Source organism: Cynocephalus volans, chromosome 4, assembly GCF_027409185.1.
Source record: "Cynocephalus volans isolate mCynVol1 chromosome 4, mCynVol1.pri, whole genome shotgun sequence".
NCBI lineage: Eukaryota > Metazoa > Chordata > Mammalia > Dermoptera > Cynocephalidae > Cynocephalus > Cynocephalus volans.
Window position 1 is genome coordinate 31,602,619 of NC_084463.1, and position 26,561 is coordinate 31,629,179.

Consider the following 26,561-nt stretch of genomic DNA (forward strand, 5'->3'; position numbering starts at 1 on the left):
CAGATAATAGAAACATATAGGTAAAGTAGAGTAAAATATTGGTGATAAAATCTAGGTACATGGGTGCACATGGTAAAAGACTTTACTTCTATGTATGTTCAAAAATACAAAACAATATTTTGTTAGAAGAAACATAGTAAAAATACTGGAGGGAAAAAGTGAGATTAGATTTCATCTTCCTGACCTCCTAGTCCAGAGCTCTTTGCCTTCCATGGCAGCATCTGTTCTAGTCAGAACTTCCTGAGATAGAATTGGCTGCAACACAGGCCCTTAGGGTCCGTGTCTTACAGGGACTGCTCCTATTCTGTGTTCAGGGACTACTCCCCTAGCCTGATGGAAACAGAGGCAATTGCTGTGACCAAGTGTCCTGTTGCCTGAGCCCTGAGAATATGGGAGGACATTGTCCAGTCTCTGCAGAAGCTTCAAAAGAATTTCCTTCTTGTCCGTTTGATTGGCAGGTAGCTGGATACACATCAGAGAAGCTCTCATCAGCTGTGTAGCAGGACTATGTTACTTTAGTGGAGAAATTTGGCTGTGGAGGGAAAACTCAGGACAGTATGGTTCAGGGGAGAAGGTGGTGGGGGCTGCTATAATGGGATACTCCTCCGTGATGTTACCCCACACGGAAGACATTCGTTGAGACACTGGAACACTTACACTTACAGGATTCTATGTCAAGCCATCATGGGAGGCAGATCTGACCAACAGAAAGGGAAGCAAGGACCAGAGCGTGCTGGGTGGATATACCTATAAACTGGAATGAGGCAGAGAGGATGCTTTAGCAGAAACTCCACATTTTAGGTTAAAAGATGAAACAAGTCAGTTGCAGGGGATAATGATTTCCTGAGTCTTTTAATCAAAAGCATTGATAAATGAGAGGCCATTGAGGAACATATTAAAATGATAAATGGCCTCTCTTGCTCTCAGGAACTTACAAATCACGTTGAAAATGCAGAAATGGTTGTTTCAAAAGAAGCAAAAATATAAACCAAGCAGAACCCTAGGAACTATAATTTAGAGGCTAATGGATTTTGTTTTCCAAAAAGAGGCAATAATACCAATGCAGTATAACATAGCACAGACCTAGACCAGAGCAGAGCTCAGCAGAAAGATAGGGGCTCTGAGAGTACAGAGGACTCTGACCTGGGGAGCTCTGGGCTCTGTGCCTGGCACCTGCTCAAGTCTTGGCTTTGAGAACAACCTTCAGCCCACGACCTTGGACAAATCTTTCACTATCTTGGAGTCTCAGTTTTCTTTGTATGTGAAACACCCTCATTCACAGCATGATTATTGGTGAGTTTGTTCTTCCAAAGACCATGAAGTCTGTGTAAATATAAAATAGCTTTATTATTCGGTGGTTCTAAGTTTGGCTGCTTGTATAATCCTGCTTCCTGAGCAGTGGGTGACGGTGGAGGACCCAGGGAGGGCACCTCTTGAGCATTGCTACAGACAGCAGAAGGGGCTCCCTGGTCCCCTCTACCCTCCTCACAGGCTCTGCATTGGTGACACATGGGTGGCTCCTCCTGTTCTGGCTCCTTGGAAATCTGCCATGGAGTCCCTGCCCTCTTTGCCCTCATTCATGCAGCATTGCTGCTTGAGACAGTTATCAGAGAATTTATTGTGGTAGTTATATCTCTCACAAAAACATGAAGAGCCCTGACCTATACCTCCCAGTTTTTCTCACCAACAGTTTATACTTCTGGTAGATGAAAGACAGCTGCAAAGTATTTGCTGCTGCTCCACCTGGAAGATTGAACCTAATTCCTCTTCCTTTGGATCTGAGTGGGCTCTGTGACTGCTCAGCCCGGCACAGCACAGTGGGTATTGCTCTGCCCAGCTTCTCCTTCCTGTCTGTCAGAATGCTTGCTCAACCACCCCATGTTAGTTGTGAGGAAGCCCAATGTAGGTGCATGGAGATGCCTGGTGGAGAAAGAACAAAGCTCAGCCATTCTATCCGTTCCAGCCACGCTATCCTGAAAAACAGACATGTGAGTGGAGAAGCCATTCTGGAAATTCCAACCTCAGGGGACACACATGGAGAAGCAGCAAGGAGCTCAGCCAACAGTTAGAATCAAGGCCCAGAAGGACGGTGCCAGTGAAGTTGTCCCAGCCTCTGCCACCTCTTCCAACTACTCCCACCTGCTGCCCACTTATCACAGAGCAGAGTCATGCTATCACTGCTGGTCCATGCCCAAATCCCTGACAAAAAAGTGTGAGCACCAAAATGATTGTTTTTTGAGGCCACTAAATCTTACACAGCAATGAACTATTCAGCCATGCAAATACATAGAATTTTATTCATTTAAAAAAGTGGGAAAATCCTAGATCTGGTCTTCTCTCTACTCCAGTAGACATCTCATCTGCTGCCCTACACAGAGAGCAAAGCCATTCTCGTTCACATGCCATTTGTTCTGTTGTTACAATTCCTGGGTGCCCAGGAGCAGGTGCAGCAGAGACAGTATTGGACCCAGGATTTGAAAAGTGGAAGAGCTTATACTTGCCCTCTCCTCCTTTAGACATGTGTCTAAAGGTATTAATGCACAATTCCTTGGGATTAAAGCATTTCCTCTAAGGATATCTCTGTGTGCATTGACATCAGTGTTGATGTGGTAAGTGCATCCCCCCAGCAGGGTAGGAAGGAAACACCCAGCTTTGTCTTGCGAAATAAGCATGATTTCCTGTCTTCTGTTTGGATTCCTCAATGAAAACCACACACTGTTGCAACATGTCATACCAGATGCTACGCCAGGAGCCCAACAATCCTACAAGCAATGGGTGCTTTTCCTGAAAAATACCTGTGTACTTGTACGTATTGCTTCTTAGTTTTATAACCACCTATCATAGGTATATATTTCTGTCTGCTAGTGTTTCTCTGCGCCTTTCTTTTTTCCACCGCTCACTCAGATGTTACCGAGTTGGTGGTATCTGCAAGAAGCCTGTGACTAAGTGAAAGCCTGACATCAGATATTTATCATCTCAGAATATCTTCCATTCCTACACCTCTTTTTCTGACTTTACTAAATAGAACGTGTTTCAGTCGTAGCTGAAATTAATGTTATTTTTTAATATATCAAGTTCTGGATTAAAAACTGGACCATGCAATGCACCGATTATTTCACGTCTCCTCTGTTCATTATAGTGTGAAATTGTTTTCCAGGAGATGATTAATTCTGCGAGAGCTTTCTTCTCTTGTTGACTAAATTGTAGTTTTAGGAAAGAAGATGCTAACTGGGATTGCCTGTTATCAGAGGTGTCACCACAGTTGTGTCAAACATGGCCACTGACAAATGACTGCACCCACTTTCTTCTGTTTATTTCCTGAGGCTGCTCTTCTGTGGAGATGAACAATAAACCCACCTTCCCTGTGGTTAGAGGTTAACTGTGTGGCTTTAAAGATCTGAAGGAGAGGAGAGGAAAGGAAAGGACGGAGGGAGAGAGAGAAATGCCAGATCAGAGGGCCAGTGTCACCAAGCCCCAGTCTCCATCTCTGTCCACAGGCAGCTTCTCCATCTCAACTCCCCACTGAAGAAGAAGGCAAATTGTCATGAAGGACAAAGCAGGGCATGTTAGAGAGCTCTTGAGGCCATGTATGACGGATGGAATTTCAGGAAATTTTTCCAGCACTAATGAAGACAAGTAGGCCCTGCACAATTTTCCTTTGACTAGCATTTAGCTTGAGACCATGAAGGCTGGTTAGTCAGAGCCTGATCAAGTAAGGGCCCGGGTCAGGTACCGCACTTAGACACTCCCATTTAGGTGGAACAGGAACAAAAAGGAACTGGCCTGGCTGCTGATATGGGTGCAGGATTCCAAGTGGTTGGGCAAGATGAACATCCAGGTAGATGTGGCCAGGTAAGTAAGTCACTCAAGGTAAAGTGAAATTCTGAAGTCCAGGCAAGATGACCTCATAGGGGTCTGATGACATGTAACAGGGTCCCATCTGCTTTCTGGAATACGGAGCTCTGACTTGGGGGGAAAAAGTGGTAAGAAGAAGGCAAAGCCTCAAGCCCAGGAAGGCTCTGGGGTATTAGGAAGTTCACAGTGGGCTCAGCCACGGTTATCAGATCCTGGGCACAAGTCAGGACTATACCAGCTGCAAGGGACCCCACAGGCTGAGCCCTGACATGGAACTAGACAAATACTTTACATTCTGCCTCCAGATAAGGCTGGTCCCAGAGTCCAGGAGAGATGTGGATGCTTCCTGCAGGTGGAGGTTGGGTGCTCTCATCATGGGGGGACATTGGGGACTGCCATCCATGACACTGAGGTCAGGGGCTTCGGTTCATACAGAACACTTACCTGGGAATAATCCTACAGTCATTGTGTGAACCCCAGATACTCACTAATCTCCTTGCAATACGTTTGTAGGTGCCAGGGGCCTGAGAAATTGAAATGGAAGGGCTGCAGCAGTCAGTGCCTTGCACACAGTAGTTGCTCACTTCTTCATTACACAATGAGTATAAAACCCATAAAAAGCCATCAGCAGGGCCGAGCCCGTGGCGCACTTGGTAGAGTGCGGCGCTGGGAGCGCTGCGACGCTCCCGCCGCGGGTTCGGATCCTATATAGGACTGGCCGGTGCACTCACTGGCTGAGTGCCGGTCACGAAAAGGACAAAAAAAAAAAAAAAAAAAAAAAGCCATCAGCAGCGGCATGAAGCAGCCCCTACTGACAGGAGGAGATTGTTCAGCTGGGGCCTGAGTGAAGATGTAACAGGGTGACCAGGAAAGGCCAGGACTAGATTTCCACCTAGGAGGGACAATAAAGGCAGAAAATCAACTAAGATAATAAAGGTCTTGTAATTTTCAAAACCTTCTAACAGCAACCACATTAAGTTGGCATTATTATTCATATTTTGCAGCCTAGGAAAGATTGAGTGACAAAGGCTGCACAGCTGGTTGATGTGGAAGTGGTGTGTGCTTTTCAGGGCATGATCCATTTATCTCGAGTGTCCCCTTACTGTGCTTGTCTTACCCTGGTTGACACTGTGGTTGACGTCATGTGCCTACTGCTGTCCCATGAGTGGTCATCAGGAAAGCTGGGCTTGCTCCTCCATCAGCACCTGAGGGTTATGGAGGCCTCCCCGGACAGGAAGGCACATGCGGCAGGTGGTCACCAAACGACGCTGTCACTGTTACTCTGGTATTATGGTGTGAGCCAGGAACAGGGTTTGGAGTTAGGCAGCCTGGGGTCCCACCCTGACTCTGCTTTTTTGGCCATCAGCTTCTTGTTTGTGAACTCAGTTCAGAATCATTGTTTCTCAGGCTTTTAGGAGACAGTGGGCTAACTTATGTCATGTGGTAAGTCCATGCCAGCTGCCCCATGGTGGTCAGGAAGCTTTAGGGCCCCTTCCCTTTTATCTGCCTTTCCCAAGTTGCCTTCATGATGCCCCCAGAGTAGAGGCAGGCAGGGTTGCTGTCATTCAGTGCTACAGGAAACCAGCCCCTGCCCCAAGACCCTCTTAGCTACTCAACAATTGTTTAAATGTTACCAATCTCCAAAAATGCTTCTTTCTTATTCTGTTAGAAATGATGGGGCAGGGATGGAACCACATCTCCTCAAGGCAGCATCTGCACCTTCCATGTGGCATGTTTGCTACGGGTGACAGAGACCCTATTGTCTGTATGAAAAAGGGACACTTCAGATGATCAAACATGTTAGATGTTTCCAAATATCCAGATGCTTGCCTTGAGTCATGATAATCTCTAGGTACTTGGCTTCCTCAGCTTGTTTCCCAGAGTTTGGCTCCAGGGGAGTGAGGTCACAGGGACCAGGACAGTAGACAGCAGCCTCTGTCAACTAAGTTCTGATGTGATAGCTCTCCCCTGAGCTCCAGGTCCGTGAGGCTGGGGCACCTGCAGAGGGTGGGCGGGAAGCATGAAGCAGAGAAGGAAGCGGCTGAGACTCAAAAGCCTTGTCTCAGGCCCTGGCCCCTTTACTGCCTATCAAATTACTTTAACTCCTTGAATTCCAGTGTTCTCATCTATTGAGTGAGAACAATAATATGTACCCCAACATATTTTTGAAAATATTGATTAGAATTGTGCTCATAAAGGTGCTCGTACATCATAAAGAGCTGGTGGTGTGTGTGTCTGTCCAGAGACACACCTTGCAGTGGATGGCTGGGTCCTAGGACTGGTGAGCTTCAGCCTCACTAGAAGTGACAAACCCTTCTTGGCACTCACACTAGCAGTGTATGAGAGTTCAAGATAGACTGTGCCACTGCTTCCAATTCCCTTTGCCATGCGACCTGGCAGTTCTTCCCACTAGAGCAGGGGGTACCCCCTCCCATCGGTGGTGGACTTGGCCAGGTGATGGTCTGATCCAAGGGCCAGGCCTGCTGATCTAAGGCCAATAGAAACCAGAGACGTGCCTGTGGTCTGGTTTGGCCTCTGGGACTCTTGCACTGCTCTAGAGAAGAGCATTCCCAGTGTGGCCACTGTCCCTTCAGCCCTACCCAAAACCTGACCAGAAGCCCAGAATCTAGACAGGCCCAAGAGGCCAACTTTGCTTAGCCCCCAACAGCCCCCAGGAGGTACTTGAGGGTGAACATTAATGTTTGCTGGTAGAAGCCACAAGAATTCTGAAATTATTTGTTTAGGCCAAAAACTGACTAATACGATCCATTAGCATGAGAAAAATAATTTGTGGTATATACATACAATGCAAGACTATGTGCAGTGAAAATGATATAACAAACAATAAGTTAAATTTAAAAATCGTGATACAAGAATGCTTACAGTGCGATGTTAAAGAGCATGCATACAATACATCACTTAGGCATAAACATAGATGGTACAATATTTTTAAATATCCAGAAATTATGGAAGTTTCCTGCAGGGATGGATCAGAGGCAGATTGAATGATCAGGGAGTTAAGTGGCTTGGCAAAGCTGTGTTTCTTAAAATGAGTGAAAAATGCGTAGGTGCTCCTCATGCTTATACTTTTATCTCTAATTTTATATAATCAAATATGAAATGTTAAGATTCAAAATATTTTAAAATGTTTCTGAGTAAATTCAATTGTTGCAATGTAAATTTTCACCCATATGAATGTGCCCATCGCACAAAGCTTGCTCAGTCCACCTGTGCCCTGGGGAGGGACTCAGGGCACCACAGTCTCACCATGAAGGTGGTGGAAATCCCAGAGCCCTACAGTGCCTCCAAGTGACCCACCTCCAGGGTCAGCAGGGGAGGTTTTGCCCAGCAGATCAGACTGAGCATTGTGGACAATCCCCCGGGTTGTGGCCAGTCCCTGGGGAGAAGACAACCTGCTCTCAGCCCAGCTGTCATGTTGGTGCTTGTCATGGTGTTTCTTGTTCCCTTCATGTCACATTTTTGCAGGTGGCTTGCTTTCCAGTACAACACAGTTGGCCAAATTAATAGGATCATCGCCTGCTCTCTCTACTGAGCCGTTTACTCCTCCTCTGTTTGTAGGTAGTTGTATCCCCAGGAAATCAGGACTAGAATGCCCAGCAAAGAGCACTAAATGTGGTCTTCCTCGTTGCCCTCTGGGCTCGATTGCTGGGAATGAAATTGACTTGATCTTCAAATTCTTAATATTGCTTCTGACTTTCTAAAATTTTATCGTCTTTCTGATCTGCAATTTAAAAATCAAAATGTGTGCTTCTCAAGAGGAAAAGAGCACAGCCCACTAGGTGCAGACGCCCCTAGAGCAGCAGCAGTCCTCAGTGTCCTCAGCCGAGCCTCTGCTCCCCTTGTGGGGACAGCCGTCGCCCTCTATGGGACCGCCCCATCTCCTCTTCAGCTCTCCTGCAGGCCTCTGCGTGGTGGCTTGTCTGCAGAAACTGTCTGGGTTCGTGGTGGCTGCAGCTCTCTTCTGTCACTGGGGACATGAGATCCCAGCCTCCAGGCCATCCCATCCTGAGAGAAACATGGGGACAGAAACACCATGACAAGCACCCACATGACAGCCTGGCCAGCAGCAGGTGCTCTCCTCTCAGAACTTCCCACAAAGCCCTGCCCACCACCACCTGGTGAAATATCGCTTTCCCTTCAGGAGTTGAAATTACCTAAGAAACAAAAGGCCAGCTGGTAGACAAGTCTCCATGGAGTTTCCTGGCACGCTGCCTTCCCGGAGTCGAGTGCGATGAGATGAACAAGATATTGTGGGGCAGCTGCAGCTGTCTATGAAAGGCGCGTTGAACCTGAGAAGGGAGGGACCCCAGGGTGAAGCTTGCTGGGGCCTCTGCAGCCCTACGGCAGTCAGGGCAGCGTGGACGGCTCTGCACTTTCCAGCTCCCTACTCCTCCTGACACAGTCGTTTCCTGTTGCCACCCGAGTCTGAGTTTTCCTGTGATTCTCCACTTAAATGCCACTTTCCTCCTAAAAATTTCCAACTCAAGCTGTAGTGAGCTGTAGTAAGGTTAAGATATTATCAATTCTCATTACTAGTTCAGCAGCCAGGGCAAGGAACCCTCTGGACCTCTCGGAGTCCTGTTTCACCATGTCGAAATTGTGTGATTGTTGTGATTGAGTTTCTTTAAATTGCCATGACTCTGTTGTTCGTTTCATTCTCACAACAATTTGGCAAGGCAAGAAGGACCGTCACTTCTCTCTTCCCTCGAGAAAAGAGACATTCAGAGAGGATAAGACAGGTGTCACAGGTCCCATGACCAGTCGAAGGTGAAACCTTGTGACACTGTGATCTTCCTTCCAGCACAGCTTACTTCTAACCATTTGCCTTCATTTTCTAAACTCTGCATTCCGCGTGTTTATATCCCATCTTCTCACTGAGATTGTCAGCCAAGCCAATCCAATACTTCAGCCAAGTGTTACATATATATATTTTTATTTTTCTGTGATCCCAACGAATGTTTCGTTCTTTGGTTTAGCCCTCACCAGGACAACTTAGCTGGGGCTGAACACTAGGAAAGCCCCTGTAGGTGTTGTTTATTCCTAGGGTTTCACCAGGATCTGGTGCATAGTAAGGGGTCAGTAGCTGTGGAACGGATGCCTGAATGGACCACAGACTCTGAAGGCTTGTCAGATCCTTCACCTAGCAGCACATGTGTCATCCCTAAATTTCCCTTATTCAGGGGCTAGTGACCGCCTGGGGTCAGCAAGATCACACAGCCTGGCAATCTGTGGTGGTCCATAGCAGGCAAGAAGAGCTTGCTGGGAACTATAGCTGAGCAAGCCCAGCTGATAAGCATCAGAATTAAGTTTAAAATAAAAGCACCATGTAGGCAAAAAGAAACATGTCAGCATTGAACTAGCCAGTGGTATTATGCCTGTGCCCAAATTCTCTGATTCCAATCACCAGCTTGCATCCCCTGGCATGCACCCTCCCGTCCAGCTCAGATGCTGTATGGTCCTGATGGGCTCAAGTTATCCCCTTTGCTGTAATGTCTGGCATGGCTTTGCTCAAATTCTGCCTGTTGGAATTCAGGGCCTAGAAATTTGAATTTGCTCCTTCCAGAACCCTCTCTGAGGTAAGTATCCTTGTCCCCATTTTGCAGATGAGAAAAGAATAACATTAAACACAGCCAGTTGCCCCAGGCCACATGTGAGAGCTGGCAGTGCTGGCTGTGTCTGAGAGACCAGCAGGCTTCAGCATCCATTGCAAACGGACTGCCTTACGTACCGGCTGTCTGTGTGCCTGTCTCCTACCCCAGTGGTTTTAGAACTTCCTTCACACAGAAATTGTTTTGCTCAATTTTGCTTCCTTTACAGTGTTTTTCACAGTGCCTAGTTCATAGGGATACTGTATGAATTTTTTTTACTACATAGAGTCTAACTGAGAGTGTGAGGGTGAGTGCATGTTTGTGTGTGTGTAGGTGATGGGAACAGGGGCCAGTAATCAGGGTAGGGGACTTCGTGACACCCACGTTTCTGTTTGATGCTCACATACTTGGTGGTTCCCCCTGCCCTCTCCACCACTCCTGACCCCTCTTGATAATAACATGTGTCACCTGATCACTTCCTCATCCCTGGGTCTCACCCTTCTGCTTCCTTGTTATGTTTTTCCATTATTTATTATTATTATTATTATTATTATTATTATTATCATCATCATTATTAGCATCAGCCGGTACAGGGATGGAACCCTGGACCTTGGTGTTATCAGCACCACGCTCTAACCAACTGGGCTAACCAGCCAACTGACTATGCTTTTGCAAGGCAAACCAAGACCTTGATAAAAATAAAAATAATTCTTTCCATAGGGTCAGGGATGTCAAATTTTCCTAGGCAGCAATCCATCAGCATTATAAAATGCTCTAAGAAGAAAGAGACATAAGAAGAAGTGTGTATGTGTGTGCATTTACAAATGTACACAATCACCCTTACATGCACTTCCACTTGGCAACTTGTCAATTTTTTCCAAATATCAGCACAAAATTCTTTCCATTGAAGTGTCCAGAAGATAGGCCCTGCTGATGAAGGGTGTTCCCATGGAAATGCTATGGCGGGCTTTGCAAAAACTGCTTGAGGTAGGGAGGTAGGCTGGGTTACAAGGGGCCCACCCCTCTGCAGATTCCGCCTGGGGAATGTCTTGGGTACAGGCAGGTGCTTGGGAAGTAGAAGCAGATGCCATGTTACTTCCTAAGACAGAGTCTGGGAAAGCCAGGTCCCCGAGCCTTGTTGGCTGTCACTCATCTCCTCCTTTGTGCCATAGTACCAGGAAACACGAGCTCCCCAAGGGCAGGGGCATGTCTCAGAGCTCAGATGGCTGTCCCATCTGTCCACTCCCTCCTGGGCTAGCGTTGTGATGTCTCTGCCTTTTGACATTCATTAACTCCATCGATCCTCCTAACAATCCTAGGTACAGGACAGGTGTTACTAAACACTTTTCAGAGTGCGCAAATAGGTTCAGAGTGATTTTGTGATAAAGCCAAGGTCATGCAGGGAATTAGTTGAGCAGCAAGGAGTAGAGCTCAGGTCTACAAGGTCAAGCTCAGGTCTTCAGGAAAGATGCCCTGTAGACCCAGGGCCTCGCACCATGCCGGGCTCCTACCCCATGCTCACATGAATGAATGAATGAATGAATGAATGAATGCGGGAGCAGGGGCGCTGGGAGGGGTGGGGCATTGTGGCTGGGTCTGCTCCCTCCCCACTCCATGCACTGAGAACCCACGGCGCACAGCCGCCTGCCGAGCCTTGTCCTTGCTTGGACCTCGACTGATCTCCTCCCCCGGGAGAACGACCTGTGAACGTGCCGGAGCCCGAGCACCAGAGTCTCGGTCCTCCTGCTCCGCCCGCCTCTCCCGCTTCCCGCTCCCGCCCGGCTCGGCCGCCTCCACCCCGGGCCTGCTGGTGTCCAGGTCGCGCGGGCCTGCGGGAGCAGGTGAAGGCCAATGCGAGCAGAGCCAGGATTGTAGGTGTTCAACGTGGTAAGATTCAAAGAACACTGGGAGCCTGTTGTGTCTGGGCTGCTGTCCAGTCAGCGCCCCACGTGCCTCATGACGCCGAGGAGCCGCGCGCGGACACCGGCCCTGCGGAGAGGGGAGGCGTCCTGGTCTGTCTGCGCCGCTGAAACAGGGTGTCTAGGACGGGGCAATTTACGATGGGAGGTGCAGGGACTTCGTGCTGTGTCATCACACATGGAAGGCGGAAGAGCGAACCGAGCGAGCCCACCCCTGCCAGCCCTTTGACGCTGGGCGGCCTGTCCACCTGCCACTCTGCTCTCAAGACCTGGTACCTCGGAAGGCCCCACTGCCAGCAGTGTCGCACTGAGGGTTAGGTCTCAACCTATGAATTCCGGAGGAGACACAAACGCTTAAACCATAGCAGATGGTGATTTCTCTAAAAAAAAAAAAAAAAAAAAAAAAATTATATATATAATTTTTATAAAATATTTTTAAAATTTTCCTCCAAGTTCTTCTGAGGCCATAGTCTTCACTGCAGTGAGAAATTTTGGTTCCAGATTTCTGTATCTGGACAGTGTCTCCTGGATGGGAGCTGATGTTTTCACTGCGTTCCCTGGCTGCCTTCATCTGTTGTGATTTTCTGGGACCTCAGGAAGGAGTACAGCCCTGCAGCCTGGATGTCTGAATCTCTGATGGGGCTCTCTAACCCAGCCCTCTGCCTGGGGTCAAGCGGTCTCCTGACAGCTTTGGACATACTGTCATGAGCATTCCCTGTGGAAATAGAAGGAAAAAAACATATGTTCTAGAAGACATTAATCAGCTTTTTAATTCTATTGCTGGTAACAATATTTCTGATGGAGTAATTATTTTGAGATGAAACTGAAATCTAAACAGATGTACTGCTGATATCCCAATTGCAATGCAAGCAGCAGTATGCCCTGAACAAGTAACAGCATTAACAGTACGTCTCAGGAGCATTACAGTACATCTAAGTCCCAGCGATGGAAAAGAAAAACCGCCAAGTGTTCCAGAGAGGAAACAATGAACTCTGGACCAGAAACTCGAGTAAACCCTGCTTCACCTTCCAATTGCCGCCTTGTTTTCATGCCAGGCCTGAGCATGGGGTCCTTCCCCTCACCCACGAGCAATGGCCTTTTACACCTGCTGGGTTTCCTCACAGTGCCAGGATATCAGAAGTTCTCTAGTTCCTGAAATAAAAAGGATCTTCAATTCTCACTCCCTCCCTTGGGATGTCCCAGTTAAGTTAGCCAAAGAAGAAAAGTTGGCTTACTGTTCAAGGGAACATATGGATTGTCACCAAGAGTGAGAAGAAGATAATCATGCACCAATAAATTTGAGCCCAGATGGCACAGGAGTCCCTAAAGAAGATCACTGTTCTCACTGTTTACAAGTGTCTTGGCAGGAACCTTCACTGAATTACAAAGAGCAGGCCCTGAGCACATCCAGACCCTTGCCAGACATCTCCCTTTGGGAACATTAGTTAAAGGGGCCTAGATGTGTACATTTGCCACTCAGGGGAGTCAATCAGACCTGGTCCAAGGCACTGAGGGATTCCGAGGTATGGAGCTGCTCAAGCTTGACCCTGGGTAAGGTGGAGATGAGTTCTCACGGGGCCCATGGTGAAGAAAAGGAACACCCCAGCAGGGTGTCTGACTGGCCTAGGTTAGGTTGAGGACTTGCCAAGGAAACAGAACCTAACAGAAGAAGACTGCTCTTATTCCACCTTGCTCCAGTAGTGGGTGAAGGACCACTTTGCAGAAGCAGGGCGAGGGTGCAGTGTACTCTTCTGGATAGGCAAAACAGCAGGGACTTGAGACGCACGTCCATCAGGGCTCCTTCTCTCCTATGTCGGGCCACCCCATCTGGTGCTCTCTGTTCTCTTCCTTACCCCGGGTGTCTGCTCAGTTCTGGCCTTGGCAGAGATAGGGGAGGAGAGAGATCAGATAAGCGCTAGCATAGCGGTGGCCCCTCCACCTGTTTTCCTTGTAGGTTCCTCCTGTGTCTGACCATGATATGTTGGGATCCTACCCTCGCTCTTCTTCTCACTGGACCTCTTTCCTGCAGTGTTGCATACAAGCCTGTGGATCCTATTACTACTTATGTAAACGACACACACATGTTTCTTTCCACTCCAGAGCTCCCATCCGAGCTTCAGACCCCTGTGTCCAACTGCCTCCCTGGCTTCTCTTCCTGGATGTCTCAGAAGACTTAAGAAACGAGAAGCCCTGAGAGTGCTTATGATCTTCCCCCTTTCACCCTAAAACTAGTGCTCTTCTTGTGCCCTAACAAATGAGAATAAATGACCTTCCACCTAGTAACACAAGTTGGAAACCAAGTACTCCCCTTTACCTCCACACTTGCCCTCACCCCGTAATTCAAGACACCACTTAGTTCTTTCCTCTTAACCATCATTCATATTTATGTACTGCTGTCCATTTTTACCACAATTATTGCCCAAACAGCCATCATATCCAGCCAGAATTTCTAAAAGTGCTATTTGGTCTCATAGTTAAAATTTCCACTGTAACAGAAGTGATCTTTCCAAAACTCAAAATAGATTATGTTGCCCACTTTGCTTAAAACCCTCCACTAACTATCCAATTATATTTGGATAAAACATAAATCCTGCATGTGGCTTGTGATACCCTGCCTGATGATGCAGGTGGAGGTGGGGGTGAAGCCCTGTGACGATCTAGTGGCCACTGACCCATACATAAACTCAGATGTCAGTTGCAGCACCAAGGCCAGCAGGAAAAGCCTTAGGGCCTGAGACCTCTTAATTTTCCCTGTCTGGAATAATGACCCTGTGCTCGGTGGGTAACAGAGGTCTCTGGTCTTTGAGGAATCTGACCCTCAGATCAATAGTACTTAATTACATTTAAATCAGGAGAGATGAACCCTTATATAAATTAAAAGGCTCTAATCCTTGAAGCTGGTGAGCCTTCCAGAGGTAGATAACTCAGGAATCTAAATCAACTAGACCATGGTACACAGCACCTGTATGTAAATGTGTGTGGCAGGTATCCTTACAAACATGATGGGGTTGAAGGGACGGACACAGTTTATTGATGTTAATAATTCCCATGTGAATTTCCAGACCAATCGACCTGTTTTTTGGTGCTGAAATAATCAGCTTCACAAACATTCTTGACGTCTTTAACAAGTTGTTGTAGCCAGGAAGTTATAAGGACAGCCCCTGATTTCAGGTTTCCTAGTTCATTTCTGCAACTAACTAGCTGCAGGATTTTGAGCAAATGACCCCATTTATGTCTCAATTTTATCATCTATAAAATGAGAATAAAAATAATAGCATGGTTGTCATTAAGACTTCTGTGAATATTTAGTGAATTTATACAAAACACACAGAACAGCACCTGACACATGGTGAGTGCTGTACAGAGTGTTCATTTCTACTTTTACTAAGAGGGAGCTGTGGGAAGGGGAGTAAACCTTAGTGGAAAAGCACGTCCCAGAGGATTTGAGTCTGAGAGAATTTGCTAAATCCCCATCCCATCACTTACCATCTGGGTAAGCCCACACAGATTTTTTTTCTCAGTCATTGCTAAAAACTATAAAATGCGGATAAGAATATTCCTCAGAGTTAGAGACAAATATTATATATGTATATTTACATATATATGTGTGTGTATATATATAGCATTTTGTGAGTTCTTGGCACACAGTGAGCTCCTAATAGGTTCCTAATAGATATCCTTGGGAGTAGATGTTCTATCTCTAAGAAAATTATATCCTGAAAGATAGAGTGTGAATTATATAGTACACAGTTATAATAAAACATCTTGGTTAACATATTTGAGTACCAGAAAAAATAATTTCCTGAACTTGTAGCTTAGGATTAGAAATCTATAGAATTCCATCTTCTGTAGACATGCTTCTCCTATAGAGCAGCCTCTTTCTGTGTGGCTTGTCCCTGTCCTCTCGCCCTTTTGTGCACAAATAGACTGGCAGGACAGGGCACTGGCCAGCTCCTGGGAACGGCTCTCAGTATGGCACTTCAGCAGCAATTCTTAATTTAATAGCTCACCCTGGGTAACTAACAGGCTGCAGGTTTCCAGCACTGAACCTGGTGAATTCTTTAATTGGTACTTGTTCTCCACAGTTCATTAGAAGACCACGGCTTCCACGTGGATGTGCAGGAAATCCAACTTGTCAGAAGAGCCTGCAAGTGCCCATGCAACACACTAATTAAATGAGACCTGCTCTGCCTGCCTCCCTCTGCACCTGTGACAGGCAAGAAGCCTGAAAGCCCAGAATTTTGGACCCAGAGTTGTCAAGTTTGCAAACATCTGGACAAGAGCTGAAAAGGATAAAAACAAACTACCACATACAGACCCCAGCACCCTGCTCAGTCCCTTATCTTTTGTCCATGCATCACACAACCTTTGGATTATTCCAAGCTAAGATTTTCATATTTCCAAATGGGTGTATTTACAACAATTAGTCATACAGCTGACATCCTCTGTTTACTTTTGTTGACCAGTGGTTGTCTGTCATAGGATATGGCTTCATGGAAGGGGTGCATATTCCCTCACACTAGGGTTAGAGAAACCAGGGGGCCTGGGGCTCTCAGGTGTACTCAGGTGCTCTCAGGAACTCTCAGGTGCTCTTCTGGAGCAGCATAAAGTAGAGATTAGTAGTGTGTGCTTTGCAGTCTGACAGACCTGAAGTACAAATCCTAACCAGCCACTGCTTCTAGAAATATAACTTTGAACAAGATACATAGGTTCTGCAAAATTCTGAGAAATCATCCTTAAAATAGTGATAAAAATAGTGTCGAGCTCATGAGATTGTGAGAATTAAACACCACCGGCTGCCTAGCAGAGCATCTGCCATGCTGCACATGTTTGGCTAAAGTCACTGCTGCTCGCTGGTGCTTTCCTGCATGATGCACCAAGGAGCACAGAAGCTTCCAGCAGAGAGGCCCTCAACAAGCACTGAGTATGACCCTGTTGGTCTATGAAAGTGGAGACTGAGGCCCAGAGAGGGCTGGCCCAGCTGCCCTTGTCCCAGGTCAGGCCCCTCTCAACAGCTCTGGCAGTGAGAGGGCAGACCCAGGTGCATGCCTCCTTAGTTGAGCCCCATCTGGTGACAAAGGTTGTCACTGCCATCCCAGAGACTGCACACTCTCAGATAGTTGACTCGCTTCCTTCCAGAGAGGCCCAGCCACCTTGGCATTGTCCCTCCTGGTGGCAGAGCTGGCAGCAGTGAGCTCTCACAGTTGCAGGATGGCCTTTCCCCAGGGATATTCCTGAGTCAGCACTGCAGGGGAAAGACCTTGGAGCCCTGCGAGCCATGCCGTACATGTGTCCTGAGGCCTGGTGTTCAGCAGTCCTCACCCAGCATCCAGCCCTCCAGCACTTTGTTCATTCGTTCACCCACTCAGCTATGAAACATCACAACATCTGCTCTGAGCTGGGCTCTAGACAGCAGCTAAGGACTCAGAGAAGAACAGAACGCGATGCCTGCCCTCGAAGACCTCACAGACCGGAAGGTGAAACAGATGAGTGGACAGAGAATAGCCAGGGCACAGCAAGGGGGTTGGGACGGGGATGGACAGGTTCAGTGAGGCCCAGGGTGGCCCGTGGCCACTTCTCCGGTGGCAGAGTATGTAGGAATGAAGTGGCAGGTCAGGGAAGTCTGGAAGTTTGGTGGAAGGCAGAAGGGTATCAGTTTGGTGAGAAAAAACGGATGCAGTGATTGTGAGGTTGGGAGAACCAGATCCAAAAGGGCACCTGAAATGAGTATCCTGGCAGGACATTTGGGAAGATGGTGGTCAGGGCTCAGGGTCTCCTCTTTGCCTAAAGAGCCATGTCCAGGACATGCCCACCTGACAGCCTTGCCCAAAGACCCATGGAACCTTGGCCCATTTCAGCACATTTTTGTCCAGGACTTGCCCAGACAAGGCGGTGTTTGTGCCCACCAGCACAGGGACCAGCCCTTCTTCTGCCAAGACTTCAGTCCAGCCCCTCCCGCTTTGCTCTCCCTCAGGTGCCCGGCTGCACTAGGCTCCGATGGCAGGTCTCAGCACAGCCCTGACAAAAGCACGGCCAAAGAAACACCTCAAACCCACATTCTCATTTCACAGATGCAGCAAACCGGCGATGACAGAAATGAGATCTATTCAGTGTTAACACAATAGCCTCATGGGTTAGTTTCCTTCTTACATAAAATTGAGGGCAGGCTAAGCAGAACTGAAGCGTGTGGGTTGACAATGGAAGTGGAGAAGTGTGTGTGTGCAAATTAGCTAAGGTGCAAAATTCTTTAATTTGAAAGACTTTTCCTTAAATACATAAAGAATAGAAACCATATGTATAGTTCAATGTGTAATGTTCTGTGCTACCCAGAGACTTAACATTGGTTGTGGGTTGTGAATGATTACACCAATCCCAAGCCTTGCTGTCTACTTTTCATAATTCATTAAGTAATATTTTTTTAAATTACTTGCATTAATTCAGTTATATTGTGGAGGCCAAAGCAAAACTTGTTCTTCACTCCTGAAGGTTCATTAACAAAGATCACTGACAAATGTAGATCGATACGAGGAAAAGGCTTAACAAACTTCATTATTTAACCCTGGGAGAGGGCAGAGCACATGGGAGTCACAGGAAGTAATGTACCTACGTCTCAGGGTGCACAGAACTTATAGACCCATCTCTGTAAGGAAAGGTAGATGGGGGTTTAGGAGTAAATGGTTGTTAGGGGAATGCAATGGTCCTGGAGAACATACAATGGCCTGGGACAAAGTCTATTTGGCCTGCAGAGCAGACAATGACTGGTAAATGATTCTCTTCAAAATACTGAATGGGACCAAAATCAAAGACAATGGTTTGTGGCAAAAATTAGTCCAGGTGTGTTGACAGACTCCTGTCTTCCTTCCTGTGGTATCAGTTAACGAAAACTCAGGAAAGAAACCAGAGGTAATTGCATTCTTTGTCAGTTTGGACTTTAGGCAGATAAGGGACCAGCTTCATTCTGTGCTTTGGACAGAGACAGAGGATTGAGAGATGGGAGGTGGGGGAAGGTCAGAGAGACCTTGAGGCTGCTTCTTTATCTCAGCCTGCCAAAGCACCATATTTGGGGGTAACAACTTTCGGCACCCTAACGTTCCCCTGTCTGAATCGTTCCGACAGGCTTCACACATTAAAAGCTGAATTAGTGGCTGCGGAGAGAAAAAATTGAATTAGTAGCTTAGTGGTAAAGGATGTCATTTCATCAGTCTCCCATTCTTGGGAATAAGTCAGTCCAATTAAACAGCCGTGCCCTCTTCCAGGAAGTTACATGGAAAATGGGCTCCCATCAAGGCTACATGATGTCCCTGATAAGAGGCATTCAATAGAAACAGAAGAAAAACAAAGATTATTTTCTGGAGCAGTCTAGAAGTTAGTCTCTGAGTCTGGAGTCTCTGAAGCATCTTTAGCTGGAGTGGACTGGCAGTGTCATTATGACAGATTTTTCTGGATTGCAGTTTGCATGTACAAAGTTTGTCCAAATATAAGTTGTTAATGGTGAATTTTCTTCCAAGCCAAGATCACTTTAGCCTATGGGCCTTAGGAAAAAGGACGCTTTAATTTCTACTCATTTCAAGTCATGAGTTTGAAAGAAAAAAACTGAGACCTTAGTCTGGAAAGCCAGAGCTGGGTACTAGAGGAAATTAAAAATTCAGTCTGGATAATACGAACTCAAAAACAATGAACAGGGCTAGAATCTAACAATAGGTATACTGTAGTTTATTTACTTATTTGTCTGAGACATACTTTTTTCTCTCTTCAAGTCACCCCTTTCTACCAAAGATATATAACAAGAATAATTCATTTGCAAAATAAGTTTAGTATTTGGCATGATTATTTGCATAAAATACAGTAAGAATGCAATTTATTCTATAGGTTCTTTTTAAACTGGTTTTTGGGAGAATTTTATAAGGTTCTCAGATTAGACCTTAAAAGCCTCTTGAGACTTAAGAGGCCAGTCCAAAGCTTTGACTCATTCTCACACTGCTGTATGTACTGGGTGAATTCCTCTCTTCTGGAGGTTCCTGGGCCTGTTAGAAAGTCATTATTTACTTACCAGGAGGCCAGGAACCTTGTAAAGGAACATGTACACAAGGTACTAGGCCAGTCTTTCCCTAAGTTTATTGGCTTCATAATATCAATCTCGATCCCTCAAAGCTGTCTGGTCATATCTGAAAATATGACATTTCAATCAAAGCCTTGGTAAAATAACCAATGCCTCCAATTTTGTCACATTATAAAACAAAACAAACTCAGATTGAACTTATGCAAATAAATATGTTGGCATCCAATAAGAATACAAATGAACAGTATTAAAAACCTAGAGGAATCAAGTAAAGCAAATACTTCAGTTTTGCTCACAAAAGTATACTTCACCAAAGAGCCCAAAGGAGAAAAAAAAAATTTTTTTTAATCTGGAAAACAAAATATAAAGAGAATTAGCAATGCTTCCAAAAAATCATTTAAAAATCATTTTGGTCTTTTATTAGTTCAGTCCAATTAACTTTTTGCTTTCCTTGCAATTAATTCTTGTTCTTCTTGATGTTAGGTTAGCAATTTTATGCATCTAGTTTTTTCATTGGCGTTTTGGAGTTTTTACCCAACATGATGGAATAATGTCAAAGTCATCAGCAGAGTTCTGTATCTTAGAGTACCTGTCAGAGTCTTTTATCCTTTTCATTAACCTCCTTGAAGAAATAAGATTGTAGGATTTACAAAGAGCTTTCAGAAAGAATATTTATGAATTTTAAAATTCAGAAATTTTAAAATAACCAGTTATGACCAATAGCATTTATACTAGGACACCTCAGATCTCTAGGAACCTTATATAATTTTGAAACATATTAATATCATATATATAAATCAAAGAAGGTCATATGTTGTTTATTCTTCTGACAATGCTTCCCATATAATTTAACCTATTAGGTTAGCCCAATTGGTCTTAATGCTTTTCTTTTATACATTCTTTGAGAAGTTTCTGGGCCCTTGGAACATCTCAAAGTTAGTTAAGTCAAAAAAAGACTTAATTTTTAGAATTTGGTTTTGGGAATTTTGTCAAATAACAAGGATTTAAAACACTTAATTAAATGGGATTATACATTATTATATATAAAATAAAACCAAAATGACAAGAGATTTCAAAGACACAATACACAAGAGATTGCCTTGATAAAACATGGAATCTGTTTACAAGGCCAGTTACATAAAAGGTAAAAAAATTCTTTCAAAATTTTTATTAAGTTCTTTGAGAAAACCCTGTTTTACCAACACAGGAGAGAAAACTCTTTCCTTGCATCACTGTTCTTTTGGTATTAGTGCTCAATTAGAAAAACTTGTAAACACTTACCTTCTAATTTTGGCCAGCTTGATCACACGTAGATTCCTTTCATAAGCAATTCACCTTAGGGCAGAGATTTACTTTTCTGTTTTCCTATAATCTTGACTACACACATTTCTGTCTCATGCAAAAGGAAAAGTTGTTCTCAATTTTTTTTTTACCAAAAATACATTTTTATACTTGTCACCTTGCTGCATTGCTCCTACTTACTGGTTACTTTCTGCCTTGTTTCCATTTTCTTCTAAATCATTATTTTGAAAGAATCTTTAAATACCCTCTAACTCAGACAACATAGCTCCTTGTTAAAAAAAAATCTATCTTCATCTTTTAACAATTTTTTACCAAAAATACATCTTACTTTCCTCGTATATTTTGCATAAAGAATTGTTTCCCTATTTCTAGTAGTTTTAATTACATATATTAATTAGAATTTTTCAACTCTTGGCAAACTTAAATTTGTGAATACCTAGAAAATAATCCATTATGAACTGTTTGTCCCATACCAACATTTTATGACTCTACATTTTGTAATTTCTAGAAACATGTACTTTCTCATGGAATAAGTTTTTTATATTTACTAACAGATCCAAATGTATAAAGCTTTTTTTATCATATAAAACAAGATGTCAATGTATATCAACTTAAATGTTTTAGAATTTTAACATATTTAGAAATGGCCCAGGAATTTAATCAATTTCTATTACTTAATTTCACCTTAAAGTTTCAAGTTACCAAAAAGGACTTTTTAAATAAAGAGTTTATTTACAAAAATTTATGTTCAATTTGCTTATTTTTAACAACCATACTTTAACTGTTCATGAAAATAAAGCTAAGCCATTTACATTATTCTTTTTTTCTTTTGAAAAAATAAACTAAATCTGCTTCAACCAGTTTTAACTGACACATATGAGACACTGGAAACATGTACTTTGTCCCATATCTCTCTTTTTTTTTTTTTGTCTTTTTCGTGACCGGCACTCAGCCAGTGAGTGCACCGGCCATTCCTATATAGGATCCGAACCCGCGGCGGGAGCGTCGCTGCGCTCCCAACGCTGCACTCTCCCGAGTGCGCCACGGGCTCGGCTGTCCCATATCTCTTCTAGTCTTTCTGGATCCATATGACAACCAGGGTGGCCATGAAGGGCAGGGCCTGTTTGGATTTACATATCAGGTGTAGACCCCCCAAAACAGAGAAGAGGTATAAATACAATGTCTGGAGAATAAAGCCCTTCCCAGGATGACCTTGAGGCAGGCCTGGGACAGGGATTATGAGACTATATCAAGCTTAGCTTTGTCCTGTAGCTGGTGGCCCACACACTGAGAACACATATGTCCCCAGGCCTTACCATTTTCATTGCAATGTTATTCACAATAGCAAAGAGATGGAATCAACCTAAATGCCTGTCAACAGATAAATGGATAAAAATAAGTGGTATATATGGAATACTATTAGCCATAAAAGTAAATGATATCTGTTGCTTTGTGTTGCTGTCACCCCCCACAGATTTGTCACCCCACTTCCCCTGGGTGACCGGAGACGCAAAGAATTACTCAAAGCCCATCTCCTCTGAGCAGTGAGAAGCCCCGAAGTGGTTAACTTCCCTGAGACCCTCCAGTGAGAGGCAACCCTTCCTTGGGAAATTAACCCCAAATTGGGATTCTCTTCCTGGATTTATTTTCCAGACGAGGAAGTTACAGGAAGAGACATAGGTGGGGTTATAGTTTAACAATATAGGCTGGTAACTTTCATTGAAACGAGCCAGATGACATTCCAGTAAGGCTATCAACAAAAGCTTGATCTTAGCAAACATTTCTTCTTACAGCAATTTCTCAGTATCTTTACATAACAATCAGTAACTCGTCCGTCTTTGAGCCAGCAACCTGCTGTGCCACAAATCTTTATCTTATACCAGAGATTTATAGCCTGAGGAAAATTTCCAGTCCTCCACAAGGTCAATATTTGAAACTGCAAGGCTTTGGAAAACCAGGCCCTGTGAAGTACATATGCTTTTTAGTATATTCCACAGATATCCTATCATTTGCACCAACATGAATGGAACTGGAAACCATCATGTTAAGTGAAGTAAGTCAGGCATAGACAGACAAATACCACATAATCTCATTCATATGTGACATGCAAAAAAATAAAATAAGTGATTCTCATAGATGTAGAGAATAATGGCTACCAGAGACTGGGAGGGGAGGCAGTTGGTAGGGAGAAGAAGTGGAGGAATAATGTATACAAAACTATGCTATCAAGTCTAAGTGAATGATTGTGCAGTATATGCATGCATTGAAACAATACGCTGTACCCCATTGTAGTACATTGAATTTTGTCCCCCCAAACTCATTAAGCTTGAATTGTATCCCCAATATTTTAAGTATTAGAAACTTAGCCCCCAATATGCCTGTTAAGAGGGTAGGAAGTCCTATTATGGTAATTGAAAGGTGGAGCCTTGAAGAGGTGATTGGATTGCAGGAACATGCAGTAGTGAATGTATTAGAAATGGTGGTTGGGGTGTGGTTCTGAGGGCTTTAAAAGAAGGGGGGAGTCTGTCTTCCTCTCTCTCTTGCTCTCTCTGCTCTTTCTGCTTCCACCATCTTGCAATGTGAGACCTCTCTTTTGGTTGCAGGTATTTTGTTGTAAGCAACAAAAACGGACACCCCCCAAAATAAGTATAAATAAAATTGAAAAAACAAAACACTAACTTTATTGACTAATAATTACTAAAGTTTCTTGAATGTAAAAGCATTTAGGCTCATTAACTTAAATTATGGGTACACATTATTTATAAGCCAATTTGTACTGAGTTGACAATATACAAACACATGTATAGATATAATCATATATGTAGACATGACATACAGTCTACACATGTATACATGTCTACATGTACACACAAAAACATAGAAACAAATGCAGATCTTATAGCTTTCATTTAAAATCTTAGTTATGATACAGATACAATATAAAATGCAGTAATTTTAAAAGGTCAGTTGGATTCAAATTTTATCTGTAAAAGAAACAAGGTAACAAGTTAAAGTTTACCCGATCCACATGGCTGATGCCCTTACTTAAAGCAAGGTGACAAATTTCCACCTCAAAACACAGAAAGAACCCAAGCTTTTTCAAGACAAAGCTTTGGTGTACTGGAGACATCTCTGAAGATCAAAAAAAAAGATGTCAGGACAGAATAAAATCATAGAAATTCACCACAAGACTTTCCAAGGAAACTATTAATGAACAGAGCCAACAAAATGAAAAGGGGGTTAGTTGGCTATATATTTCCCATGGGGGGAACCAAAATCCAACAGAAAGAAATAGAAGGGCTTAAAAATACATATACTCAAACACAACCAATTTTCTAAATCTCTATGCTCTGAATATCTCAAAAACATGCATCTGAGTTCCTTGCAGCTGTATAGCAAGCTGACCTCTTTGTTTCTCCCCTGAGCCTATAGAGTATTGAGGCCAGTAAGTGTTACAAAACAAACACCACTTTCTTCCCCGTTATAGGTTCAATAATAGCTAAAAGTTACTCAGTGTTGGAGTATGCATGCCAAGGGGCTACACCGGGAGGCAGGCAAATTTGTGTTTCCCATCTCACCCTAGGGTTTTTAATGTGCAACTGGTTTATTCAAAAGCTGTTACATTCAGTCAACCAAACATTCAGATGACAGAACTCACCACCTCATTCCAGACCCTGAGTTTTATCCCCTTGGTAGGTATAACCTGGCAAGACACAAACTTCCTCTTACAAGCACCAGACACCTATTATCCACTCAAGGTGGGGAGGATTGACATCTGGTCAGTAATAGGGTGATGAGTCACTCAGTCCAGCTGAAATGAAATGTACACCTACCCTGAGCTTGGCCAGTCTGGCTGCTGTTCAGAACTCTTTCTGGTCTTGCTGAGATGGTAACATACATAAACACAGATCTCACAGACAAGACAAACAAAATTACAGATATTCACTCACTCAAATTTTATACTGTACAGTAATTACCAAGTCAAATACCAAGGGAACCTCTGTGAGACTGAGGTTACTCACCAATAGACATCTTCACTGGAGTCTGTCTCCACAGAAGGAAGGATTGTATATTTATGGGAAAGTGGTCAGGGGTTGAGGTGAGAATCTGTACAGGCACAAGCCATTTGAATGCCTCTGCAGGTTCAGAAAATGGCGGGATCTGGAGGTAGGATTTTTAGATATTCATGCAGGCTTGGTAGAGAGGTCTATGGGCTCAACCAGCCTGGCCTGGTTTGTGTTGATCCATGACAACTCCAATAATCCTGAAAAATGCCCTTAAACACACCACTTGTGACTTCTGCACCAGAGATATTATCTTTAAAAAGGCAGATAGGAAGAAACAGAATGAGAGGTTAGCTATAGCATTTTACTGAAAGAATGAGCAATTTACACATGGAATAAATTTTAAGTGAAAGCCATGGTTACACCATGAGTCAGTCCAGGACCTCCCGCCTAAGTCAGCAGAATTTGAGAGGCACACTAATTAATCTGGGAATGTCATAATGCTATTATTATGGGTCACTGATATATTAGAGCACAAAACAGGATCCAAATATGATTCAGCATTGATAGACTAAAGCCAAAATTGTAATACTATTTGTTAATTTATTCAACTAATATATTCCAGGGATCATGATAGTTTCTGAAGGTACAAAGGTAAACAAGCCACATTGCCATTCCCTCCCACCTTAAGGGAGGGGCTCACAGACTATTGCAAAAACAGCCATAGACAGCTGTAGAACAGCACATAGACAGCACATGAACAAATGGGTGCAGCTCTGTTCCAATAAAATTTTATTTACAAGAGCAGGTGACTGGCCCACAAGTTACAGTTTGCCAACCCTTGCTCTAGGTAAAGAAAAGTTGCTGGAAATTAAGGACATGGAGATAATGTGGAGGAGTGTAGGAATGTTAAGATTGAGAAAAACCAGGAAACTTACACAGGACAAAAGCCCTTAGTGTAGATAAGAGATTTGAGGCAGAACAGGGATTGTTCAAAGAGCAAATACCCTTAGCACAGCAAAGATCTTCAAGGATGCTCTGCTAGATTAGATAAGGACATTAAGGTCATTTCTTTCTTTCTTTTTTTTTTTTTTTTTTTTTTGACCAGTGAGGGGATCACAGCCCTTGGCTTGGTGTCATCTGCACCACGCTCAGCCAGCTAGTGCACCGGCCATCCCTATATAGGATCCAAACCTGTGGCCTCAGTGCTACCAGTGCCACACTCTCCCGAGTGGGCCACAGGGCCGGCCCCATTAATGTCATTTCTTATCCAGCTTCACTCCCTTTCCTTTGCTTCTCAAGATACTTTCCAGAGAATGCTCCATAGCCAATTTCTTTTCATTCCTTTTATAAGTTGTTTTTTCTCTTGTATTTCCTTGTCTTTACAATAAAAGCTGAAGCAAATACTGAGTTGGGGTGGCACCATGTTTCTCCCTCTATGAGGGAGTTTTTCTTGGTGCAGTCCCTTCAGACTTCTCATTGCTCTTAATATTTGGGCTCTGAGTAATTTTTGTGTCTTCATTGTTGTGAGGCTGCCACATGGAAAAGGAACAGAATACCCAACTGAGAATTTAAAAGGGGGGTTTTATTGGCTGGCTGGTGACTGTTCCTCCAAGAAAGTCTTGGAAGGAAGCAGCCCTGAACTGAAATTTAGAGGGATTTTTAAAAGGTACATTTTTACATTAGTCACACAGTTAAAGTTATCAAATAGTCACACACTAATAGTTATCATATAGTTACACACATGCATACATACCCTTCCTGGCATGAGGAGGGGATTTGGGGAGGCCTAGCACAAGCTGATAGCAGAAGC